Source organism: Meriones unguiculatus, chromosome 9, assembly GCF_030254825.1.
Source record: "Meriones unguiculatus strain TT.TT164.6M chromosome 9, Bangor_MerUng_6.1, whole genome shotgun sequence".
Classification (NCBI taxonomy): Eukaryota; Metazoa; Chordata; class Mammalia; order Rodentia; family Muridae; genus Meriones; species Meriones unguiculatus.
The window spans coordinates 69,331,916-69,343,290 of record NC_083357.1 but is presented as its reverse complement, the minus strand read 5'-3'; the positions used below and the strand labels follow the sequence as shown (position 1 = coordinate 69,343,290).

The following is an 11,375-nucleotide window of genomic DNA, read 5'->3' as shown; positions in this document are numbered from 1 at the left end:
GTGCCAGTCTCCAAGGTTAATTTCATTAAGGTCTCTTTTAATGTTCTGTTCATCCTCTCTACCTGTCCTGAACTTTGGGGCCTATCTGCACAATGCAATTTCCAATCTGCCCCAATAAACTTAGCTACGTTCTGACTTACCTTTGACACAAATACTGGCCTATTCTTTCCTGTTTCTGTACATCTTGGCCAAATTAGTGGGCTGTCTTGCAGCTGCCTTGAGACCTGTCAACAGAGCCTGGTGGTAGACTAGGAGACATTCCTTACCTGCAGCCGTGTTGTAATCCCAATTGGGCCTCTTATAGGGAAAGTAATCATCAATATGAGATCTATAGTTGGAACTCCTGTAGTGTCTGGGACATTTTTGCGTGCCTCTGAAATGATACGTCCCCGGTCCTCTGTGGTAAACAAAACCTGTAAAAGCTGCTGGCAATCATCCCAGGTGGGCTGATGGGTCAAAAGGCCAATAATGATGAGACTGATTGCCATTAGCATCTGGAGGGCCCCATGGCCTGTAAGGGAAGGACTGTAGAACCTGCCTCTGGTTCCCCAGAGGGAGAAGCTGCATGGAGGCTCTGGGTCCTTGGCACTGGGCCAAATGGTAGTTCCAACCTAAATAAAGGAGCAGGAGTTGGTTGAGGAGTGGGAAGAGGAGGGGGTGGAAAAATTATTTCCATGGGAATTCCATCCTGCAAAACAGATTAAGGGGGGTCTAGGGAGCCAGGGCAGTGGCCTCTGGTTTCGGAGAGCCTGTGGAAGGAGGATTGTTAGTGGGGTCAGAAAAGGCTTAATCTATGGAGGTAGATGAATAACTAGATCCTTCCAAACTACAATATAGGGCACTACAATATAGGTCTCTGTGCCTGCATGCTTTCTGAAAGACTCTATCTTCCACTGCTAAAATGGTGGGAAGGTGGAAGGTTTCTTCTGGTGGCCAGCCCACATTGAAGGTGGGCTACAGAAAGTCATCATTTTTCCTTTCCTCACATCAACTAAAAAACTGTGAGCTCTGGTCTTACCTTCTCCAAAATGAGTCAGAACCAAGTCAAGAGGTTTGGAAGTAGTCTGTCCCATATCGTCAGTCAGTCTATTTGTCAAGAGAATTCAGGAGAACGCAGAAGAAGTAAGGAGAACAATTTCAACAAATAGTAAATCACTCATACACAAAAAAGAAACAGCCATCTCAGACAAAAATGAAACCAAAGGCAACAACTTATAGCCTATACCTGGGCTAACATCATGGGACAAAACAGAAATCATAGAAACGAAAACAGCTGCAGTTTTAAACAAAAGTAAAATCAAGCACTTTCAAGTAGACACAAAACCACAAACAATTAATCACAAAAATTAAAAAGTAACTCCAGGCACAACACCAAGAAAAAAAAACAAAAAACAAAAAAACAAAACAAAACAAAAAAAACCAATCACACACAGAAACCAAGTAAAACTGAAAACTTGACTTCTCTGCCACAGAAGTTCCAGAAAACCGATCCTCACTCCAGAGGCAGAAACAGATCCTCACTCCAGTCCCCCTATCCCAGGGGTCCCGAGGAGGCAGAAACTCCAGGGCAACAAAACATCTTTTGAAGCCCCCACAACCCAGGCCCCGACACGTCTGTTATACCTAATCTGGCTGCTCCCATAAGCACCTCAAGGCTTTTCAGGATAAGAAACAAAGAATAAAGGCAAGCAAACATTTAAAGCAGACAGACAACATAGAAGAAATTTACCCGTGGGATTAAACTCTCCAGGCCGGGAGTCCTAGAGGTCTTGAGGCATCCTGGACGGACAAGCCCCCAAATGTTATGCCAGGTTCACGGGACCCTCAGAGACCACCAGGAGACTACTCGATGCAATTGCAAGAGAGCTTTATTACGAGAGCGATCGAACTCAGGACCCAAGTCTCACTGACACAGCAGTAGAGAAGTGGGACCCAGAGCTCTGAGTGAACAGGATTTTTAAAGGGAAAGTCTGTGAGCAGGGAGTTTCCATGGCAGCAAGCAGGGGGGCACAAGCCTTGACATTACAGAATTGGGTGAAGTTTAGCAGGGCGGGGTGACCTTTTCTGAGGCACACAATCACAATGGCTAAGGCATATAATCATGATGGCTATTTTTCTAAACCACATCTGAAACACTGGGGAGAATTTTCCCACCCGATTCTCAACTGATTCCCATTGATTATTGCCAGGGAGTTTGTCTCTATTTTCTATGAAGCATTTATTCTGTTATATTTCCTGGAGGCTGTTACTAGGAGAGTTAACTTTGTTTTCTGCCAGGTTTACATTCTGTGATATTTCCTGGTACCTGAATTCAGTTCCCAGCCAAAATCTTTATTTCAAAATGGAGTTATATTCTGGCTAACTTAAACTCTTCAAAGGCAGATATCAGACTCTCCTAAATATCTACAAGCATCAAAGAGCTGTTGACAGGTCCAAGAATAGATATAGAAACTATTTTTTCAATCAATAGAAAACTGCTTATAGTCTGTCTTATGATTGGATACTACTTTCATATGTGAAAACCTACTCAGTAAGTAGGGTGTGTGAGCTTTTCCCTTGTGGGAAGTGAGATCTGTCCTCTATAGTGTGTTTTGAAACTGTATCATCAGCACTGACAAATTTGGGCTATTAGGATTATCATTTAAAAATCTTTAAAAATCTCTTAGTTCTTCTTAGTTTCTCTATAAAGAACAAACCGTATAAAAACTTGAGCCATAGGTAAGAGTAATTTGTTTTATTTTTAAATTAATTTATTTTCTATTAATTTCCATTTATTCATTTTGTATCCTAGCTGTAGCCTCCTCCTTAGTCCCCTCCCAATCCCATCCTTTGTCCCTTTTCTCCTTCCATGCCCCTCCCCCAGTCCACTGATAGGGGAGGTCTTCTTCCTATTCCATTTGACCCTAGCCTATCAGGTCTCTTCAGGACTGGCTGCATTGTCTTCCTCTGTGGCCTGGTAAGGCTGCTCCCCGCTCAGGGGGAGGTGATCAGAGAACCAGCCACTGAGTTCAGGTCAGAGACAGCCCCTGTTCCCTCTACTAGGGAACCCACTTGGACACTGAGCTGCCATGGGCTACATCTGTGCAGGGCTTCTAGATTATCTCCACCCATGGTCTTTGGTTGGAGTATCAGTCTCAGAAAAGACCCTTGGGCCCAAATTTTTTGGTTCTGTTCCTCTCCTTGTGGAGCTCCTGTCCCCTCCAGGTCTTTCTATCTTCCCTTCTTTCATAAAATTCCCTGCACTCTGCCCAAAGTTTGGCTATGAGTCTCAGCATCTGCTTTACTACCATGTTGGGTAAGAGCAAATTTTAAACAATTCCATTAATCCAAGTTAATACTATGTCACAGAGGGAAAAAAAAAATCTTTGTGAAAGTTAACTGTTTTGTGTTACTATAAGATGCTTAAATTATGGTCAGTGGATTACCCTCATGAGAATCCCTTATAATGATTAGAAAATGTAGAATTTTGGAAAAGGGAAGGAATGGAATAGAATGGAAATGCTGTATTGCATATATTAAATATGTTGCATATGTTAAATATGCATAAATTGCATATGTTAAATATGCATAAATTGCATATGTTAAATATTATGTATATTATAATATATGAAATGTATTGTACATTTACTATATTAATATATACATATTAATATAACAATATTAATATATTTAATAATATATTTGAAGAGTTATTTTTACTGTTGTGTGTGCCTGTATGTACATGCACATTAGTGCCAGTGCCTGAAGAGACCAGAGACCTCAGATCCTCCTGGGGGCAGAGTTACAGGCAGTCATGAGCGGTCTGATGTGGGTGTGGAGGGTGGACTCAGGTACTCAGAATGAGTGTGCTTAACCCTTGAGCCCATCTCTATAGCCTGAATTACTAGATATTGGATAAGCAATCAAGGTGACTTTTATTTTTGCCAACTGTTAAGAACTGTCTCTTTAGGACAGTTACTACTCAGCTCAGAGTTTGTGTGTGTGTGTGTGTGTGTGTGTGTGTGTGTGTAGTGTGTGTGTTTATTAATTCTGTTTTGGTTTAGTCTTTTTTTTTTTTTTTGATGGTGAAAATGAAACCCAGCACCTCACATACGCTAGATTCTATCACTGAGGTCCCTATTCAGCATTAGCAAAGCATTTTAGTGGACTTGATTGTTTTTGAAACAAAGCTAAGGTTTCCAAGGTTATTTTGGATAAAAGCAGAGACAGAAAACAAAGTTGCTTTGCGATTAAATAACAAGAATTTAGGGATTTCTCAGCATCGTGTTGTAATCAACAACATGGGTGAAAAATTGTCAACATTAAAACCCTGTGTTGGGGCACTGCCCCAGCCTCACAGTGCTGGGCAGTGGTGGGGGCAGGGCACCACTATGATGAACAAATATGTAATGGAGAGATGGGAAGGATAGGAAAACGCAGAGGTGTGTGCGCTATGGAGAGGGGTGGAACTGGAGACTTGACGGCAGTGACTGGTGGGAGAGAGGGCTGAGGCTGAGATCCTGTTATTGCTCGGTAGGGTCAGTGGGATTGGTGTATGACATCCTAGAGCATATACTGAAGCCGACTCACCCTGCAAACTGCTGCTGGGCTACAGGATCTCCCTGGCTCTGGGCAATGATGGAGGCCTGAGAAGAGGAAAGGGGCACTTCTGGACTGGACCTTCTCAGAGGACCACTGTGGTCTGTTATCGCACTGGAGGCCGTGCTGGTGTTTGTAGTCCACGCTGCTGCACCCAGGCCGTGATGAAGTCTGAGCCCCATGTGCACATATGCATATGCTGCCTGCTGCCTTGATGATGCCCTTGGGCTTTGCTGCTGAGGGAGGCCATGCTGATGTCAGCAGCATGTATAGTTAGCCACCTGAAGCCATGCTGAGGCCCGTGGTCCCTGAAGCCACTGACGGCCACGGGTGGGTTGGTGGTGCTGATACAACCAGGGGCCCGTGTTGGTATCTGTGGCCTGTGTTATCACCAAAGCCCACGTGGATGTCAGCAATATCTGTGGGAGCTGGAGAGCTGACCCTGGCCCTGGTGAGAGCAAGCCATCCCTCTCCAGTCTGAGAGGTCTCTCAGAGCAGAGCTCTCCTCAGTGGATGGCTTCTGGGGTAGATGCTGGTAGAAAGCGACCCATCCTCCCTTGGGAGTGCTGGCTACTTGGAATTTGATCATGCTCCAGGGAGTATATGAACAACACAAAATGAACTTCTCTCCTTTTTTTCCTCCCCCCTCCCCGTTTTTTGTGGGGAAGGAGGTTAGACATGGAAAGACTTGGAGGTGAGTACAGTTGAGATGCATGATATGAGTTCCCAAATAATTAATAACAATACCGTTGTTTTGCACTTTTCTACAGTATAGAAAGTAAAATAATCTGCTATATAATTAGCCACAAATACAGTCCTGGATGTATTTGTCCCCACACACAAGTATTGTCTAAAGCATGTCTTCTTTGTAGCGCATAGGCCCTGCTACCACTGGGCTTGTCTGAATTCACGAATCTGTTGCAACCTGAAGCTTCCCCGTCATTTATCTGGCTCTCCTCCCCTGCTAAGCTTTGTTTCCTGTCAGTAACTAGAATCCCCTACCACTGACATAGCTAGTGCTGCTGCTGGAATGACCGCAGCCACCTTAGTCTTGTGCCTTAGCAAATCATTGGCCTCCAATACCATGAGGGCCAGAGCTTCTGCCCCCAAAGTTTGCTTCCTTCATTGACCCAAAAAACTGAAGACCCACAATGGCCTGGGTCCTCCCCCATCAATCACTAATTAAGAAAATACTTTACAACCAGATCTTATGGAGCCATTTTCTCAATTGAGGTTTCCTCCTTTCAGATATATGTAGCTGTGTCAAGTTGATATAAAATTACCCAGCACAGGCAACAAAAGCAAAGCCCCTCTCTTCACACTGCCCGTTAGTCATGATTTCAATAACTTTAGTTTTTCCATACTGCTCCAAATAATATCACATGTGATATTCTTCAATGTCTTCCTTAATGCCACTAACAAAGATCTTTTGAGACTCTTCTCTTGATGTAGCTGTCTTTGTCTCCATGACTCTTCCAACCGCCTTGTGTGGCCTTGCCTTTATAGCTGCATCCTTTTCCTCCACAGTAGCATAGTCGGCAGACACAAAGACCCAGGAGCACTTAGTGTTTGGATCTCTCATTACCACACAGTCAGTGAGTGTTCTCCATTGCTCAAAATGACACCTCAGACTCTTATGGGTTGTTCTGAAGCTCATCCCTCAAGGGTGAATGGCTTCCTCAACTTCTAAAATGCTTCTAGTATCCTTAGGAGACTCTGACTTAGACCTGGAGGCAGGGAAACGAGAGCCTTCAGTAGTGCTTCCTTGGCGGCATCAACACTCAGAAAGCCCAAACGTCCTTCAAATATGAAGATGGTTCTTGCTAGCGTAAAGGATCAAGAAAAACTAGTGGCAATGGGGATTTTGAGAAGAATGAATGATGGTCAGTGAAAAAAAAATTTCCATGAAGGAAACACAGGAAGAGCCATGGAGGCCAAGCCTGTGACAGGGGAGGCCGGAGAGGCCACTGTATGAAGCCGTGAAGGTAAAGCCTGGATTGTACTGGACACCCCACGATACTGGAGATGCCAGAGCTGTGGAGTACCTGTCAAAGAGAACTACCCATACTGATAGGGTGTGGAACCAGCCCGAGAGAGAGAGAGAGAGAGAGAGAGAGAGAGAGAGAGAGAGAGAGAGAGGTGTTGCAGGGAGCAGAGCTGGAAGGGAAGAGCCATCTAATAAAACCCTTCACTATGCGGAGTTGGAAAATTTGGAGTTTGTCCTGCTGGCTTTTGGTCTGCTTTGTTCCAGTATTTCCTCACTATGCCCCATTTCCCTCCTTTGGAGGTGATAATATATATTTAGTGGCCATTGTATGTTGGAAATATGTAATGTGGTTTTGGCATTTGCTTTTACATGAGGTTACAGTTATGAGATTGCCTTGAGTCTCAGGAGAGAGGTAGACTTTGGACTTTGGAACAGTGTTGAGACTGTGAAAGACCTCGGGGATTTCTGAAACTGTACCAAATGCATTTTGGATTATGTTATACCTATAAGCGTCTGTGGGCCAGTGAGTGGAATATGGTGGTTCCCATAGCGAGCTCCCATAAGCTCGTATGTTTGAATCTTGGGTCCTAAATAGTGGAACTCTTTGGGAAGGATTAGGAGCTGTAGCCTTGTTGGAGTGGGTGTGACCTTGTTGGAGGAGGTGTGATACTGGTCCAGTGTTCTTCCTCTGACTGCGGCTTGCAGCTCAGGATGTACGGCCCTCAGCTGCTGCTCCAGTTCTATGCTCGCTTGTCTACCGCCATGTTTCCGTCACCATGGTGATCATGGACTAACCCTCTGAACTTTAAGTAAGCCTTTAATTAAATTCTTTCTCCTTTGAGTTGACTTGGCCATATTGACTCCTCAAAGCAATCATTCAGTAACTAATACAGCTGGCACAACTACATTTTTATCTTTCACTCTTGCACTCTAAGTGAGGGGCCATGGTAGAAGTGTTCTCTCTGGCTCTATCCAGTTAGGACACAGCAGTTTTGCTTGGAGAGTACAGCCAGCACATGGTCAATCTCCTGTTCATCTTCTCTGTCCTTTTGTCTGTCTCTTCTTCCCCTCTCCTCTTTGTCAAGTGGTCTAAAAGATGATTTCCACTTTCCTTTTTTTAAAAAAATAATTTTTATTTATTTTATGTGTATGAGGTTTTTGCCTGTGTGTATGAATGTGCCTCATTTTCATGACATACCCATGGAGGCCAGAAGGCCTCAGTTCCCCTGGGGATGGAGTTCAGACAGTTGGGAGTACCTTGTAGGTCCTAGGAATCAAACCTGGGTCTTCTGAAAGAGCTGCCAGTGATCTTAACTTCTCTACCATCTCCAGTTCCATGATCTACACTTTCTACTTGAGTTTTTCATCTTCTCCTCTTTTCAGTCCACCATACCCTCTCAAATTCTTGAAGTTTCAGATTTTATCATCCTTTCCAGAATTAACTTAACTTGTTTCAGTTTCCACACATGCCAGCAGAAAACACTTTGGGATCAAAAGACCGTATCACAGCATAGAAGGCAGACAACCCAGGCCATGTTCAATTGCTTAATCAGTCCCCTGCCTCTACGGTTTTAGGAGGCAACATGGAATATAAGGCACAGCTAAAGAACTCTAAGCTTAGGAATCTTTCAATCTTTTAAAAGGCTCCAAATTTTTTTGCTCATCCTTGACTGCAGTAGGGAGTCTTTATTATGCTCAGTGATTTAAAAAAGTGCCCTCTGCTCTGATGGAGGGCATTGTGTCTGGTTTATACTCCCTTCTGCTGAGAAAATGTCCTTGAAAGGATAATCTAGAACAAAAGCTGCCGGTGAACAAAAGAAAGCATCCTCATGGTTAGTCGCGTCCTACTAATTTCTACGACTCCTGAAAGTGCTCTGTCATTTCCTAGTTTCACAAGCCCACCACCTACAGTACTAAAAGAAACCTCAAGAGATAACAACACTCAACCATTCAAGAAATGTATTGGATATTTTCTATATGCCAGGCACTACACAAGTGAAAATAGGCACAATCTTTGTTGTCATGAGCAACAGGCGCAGTACCCAGACATACCAAAATATAAATATAAATATAAATATAAATATAAATATAAGTATAAATATAAATATAAATAAGGATCAGGTATCTTAAACTTATCTGGGCTGTCAGATTTCCTTTTCCCCCTCCTCACTTCAATGTCCTATTCAGACTGAGCCCTGAAGGGTAAGATGAGAAGGCAAAAAGTTGGTTAAAAGGAAGAAGGGCAGGTGTACAGAGCTTACAACTGTTCCAAGTAGAATACAACTGAAAGACTAAATGGTCAGGGAATCCTCCGCCCAAGAAGCAAGGGGAGAGTTGTGTGAGATGAGATGGGAAGAGGCAGGCATGTCTAAATGCCCTGCAGTTTAGACGCCACTGATGGGACTCTAGTTTTATTCTAGGATAATAACAAATTATTTGAAGGTGTTATGTAACAAGCGGCATAGTCTTGTTTGCTTTTTGAAAGATCATTTTGGCTGCAAAGTAGAGAATACACAGATTATCTGCAGTTGGACCAAATTAGCTCGGTAGTGATGGGAAAGAAGCAGAATCATTAGGGGGATTTTGGAGGAAACATTTATTTATTCGTTTGGTGTTGGCACAGCAACAGACGCGGTAGACAAGGTGAGGGAAACACCAGGGATGATTATTAGATGTTTGATTTGACGGCTTGAAAAAACCAGGAAAACATGAAATTGGCCCAAACTTTGCAAACCTGTGACATTTTGTGGCATGACAGTCAATAAAGCAATTGATGATACAAATGACTTTGGAATTTAACGGAAGAGTCTGGGCTAGTTGTATGTGGAAATGTGAAAGTATAAGTGCTAAGTAACTCTTGGTCTGTGTGACACTGCATAGGATAAAAGATTATAATGAAATCACAAAAGCATTTCAAATAGACCTCGGGGTCCTTGAAAATGGTAAAATGGTGGTGTAATAGGCAGAGAAAAGAATGTGGATATACAAAGGGACTAGGGAAACTGTACCCAGGAAAATCAAGAAGATGGCTGTCAAATATAGAGGAAAAGTTTAAGGAAGAATGGTGTTCAAAGTGTTGACTATTGCAGGAGCTCAAGGAGTATGAGGGTTGAAAATGGTATTTTATTTTAATGATAAGGAGAAGAAAGGCCTATTCAAAGCCAAGGTAGATTCCTGTGCCTCTCTGGTTGATTTATGTGTGTGTGTGTTTTTTTCTCCACAGGATATAAATCCCCCAGTTTTTACCGGACTCCATCTCACAAAGTGTCTAGGTCTCCTTCAATGACTCCTTGAATTACATGTATTCATCTCCTTCAACGGATCTATTATTTCTTGCTCTGCTTACGGCATGTAGATGGGCTTTAAACATACTTTCAAAACTGCAGGTTGTTTTCAGTTCCATTTCTTTGTCTACCACTGAATCAGGGAACCAGAATCTTGAGGGAGTAGATTGTGCAGGCTTGATTCTGCATTTTTATAAAGTTCACAAGTGCAAAGCTTTGGGACATACTAGCTTAGAGTTAAATTTGGAGACCACTGGGTTAGCCCCAAAGTGAACAAGAGTTGGGCAGCAGCATGGAGAAGCCACACAACTCCACACTCTGACATAAACTCTCATATTGTAAAACAGTGAACAGTTATACTTCTGTTATTCCAAGATCAGCTTTCCAGCAATTTTGTCTGGAAGAGGGCCAAAGCTCGAAGTTAAGAAAATGAAATATGCCTCTCAGGGAAAGGACTTTTGGTCCTTTATTGAAGCGCAATTAAAAAAAAAAAATCTCAAGATACCATTTGATGGAGTCACTGTTTTACTTGTCGACGGGAAGAAAAAGAACCTCTCATTAGCTGGCTGTGGATAGAAATAATCGGATCAATCACTGCCTGCAGCCAGGGAGAAAAGTAGGAGAAAAAGAACACCACCTTCACCACCGGAAAACAGAAAGGGTTAAAATGGATATAGAGACAGATGAACACAAGTGTGTGTGGGGTGTGTGTGTGTGTTTTTAACAAAAGTAAGGAGAACACTGCAAAAAGCAGCACTCGAAGTGGGGATTTTACACACTCACGCACACCCCTGCAATCCCATGGGACTTTGGTGTACCGGCTGGGTATCGGCATTTGACTGTCAGCGGTCCACGAAGAATTTCGTTTTCCATTGTTTTCTCCAAGAGCGTGAGAAACACGTACATCTCCAAGAGATTTCTTCCAAACGGTTAAAAGAGAGAGAGAGAGAGAGAGAGAGAGAGAGAGAGAGAGAGAGAGAGAGAGAGAGAGAGAGAGAGAGAGAGAGAGAGAGAGAGAGAGAGAGCTCGCCACCTTAAAACGCAGCACGGTTCATGAAGTGAGAGACAAGTCGGACGCGGAGCCCGGTTTCCTCGGCCGCCGCCGGTGCTGGGTGGACACGGTGGGACTCAGGTCCCCGAAGACGACCCTCTCCCCTGGGCTTCCGGTGAAACTGCAAAAGTCAGCAGTCCCAGCCAGCCCTCCGGCGTTCCCGCAGCGTCCTCCCTCGCTCGAGGCTCGAGGCAACTGCTGCCGCCTTCGCCTCGGGTCTCCGCGGCGGCGGACATCAAAGGTAACCGGTCCCCGCTCCATTGGCTGCCCCGAGCCCGAGAAACGAAGCGCTGCGTTTCTGAGCGGAGTAAATCTGGGTTTTGTTTGTTTGTTTGTTTGTTTGTGGTGGGTGCTGTACGACACCGGGGCTCTCCACCTTTGGGAGCGGAGACTTCGGTGGGCTCCGCTGTTTTGGGGTGGTGTCTGGAGGCACCTGCCGGGGTCCTAAGTTCTGGGGCTTCGGGAGAGGGGCGGA

General features: G+C 44.0%; 1 protein-coding gene across 1 annotated transcript in view; it reads left to right on the top strand.

Annotated features, from left to right (window-relative positions):
• Window positions 1-10,880: 10,880 nt before the first annotated feature.
• The window catches only part of Fndc3a (fibronectin type III domain containing 3A), a 149,076-nt gene continuing 148,581 nt past the window's right edge, over window positions 10,881-11,375 (top strand). Inside the window, exon 1 of the mRNA XM_060391429.1 lies at window positions 10,881-11,141. The gene's annotated coding sequence lies outside the window, so the exon portion shown is untranslated. The remainder of the gene's footprint in view (window positions 11,142-11,375) is intronic.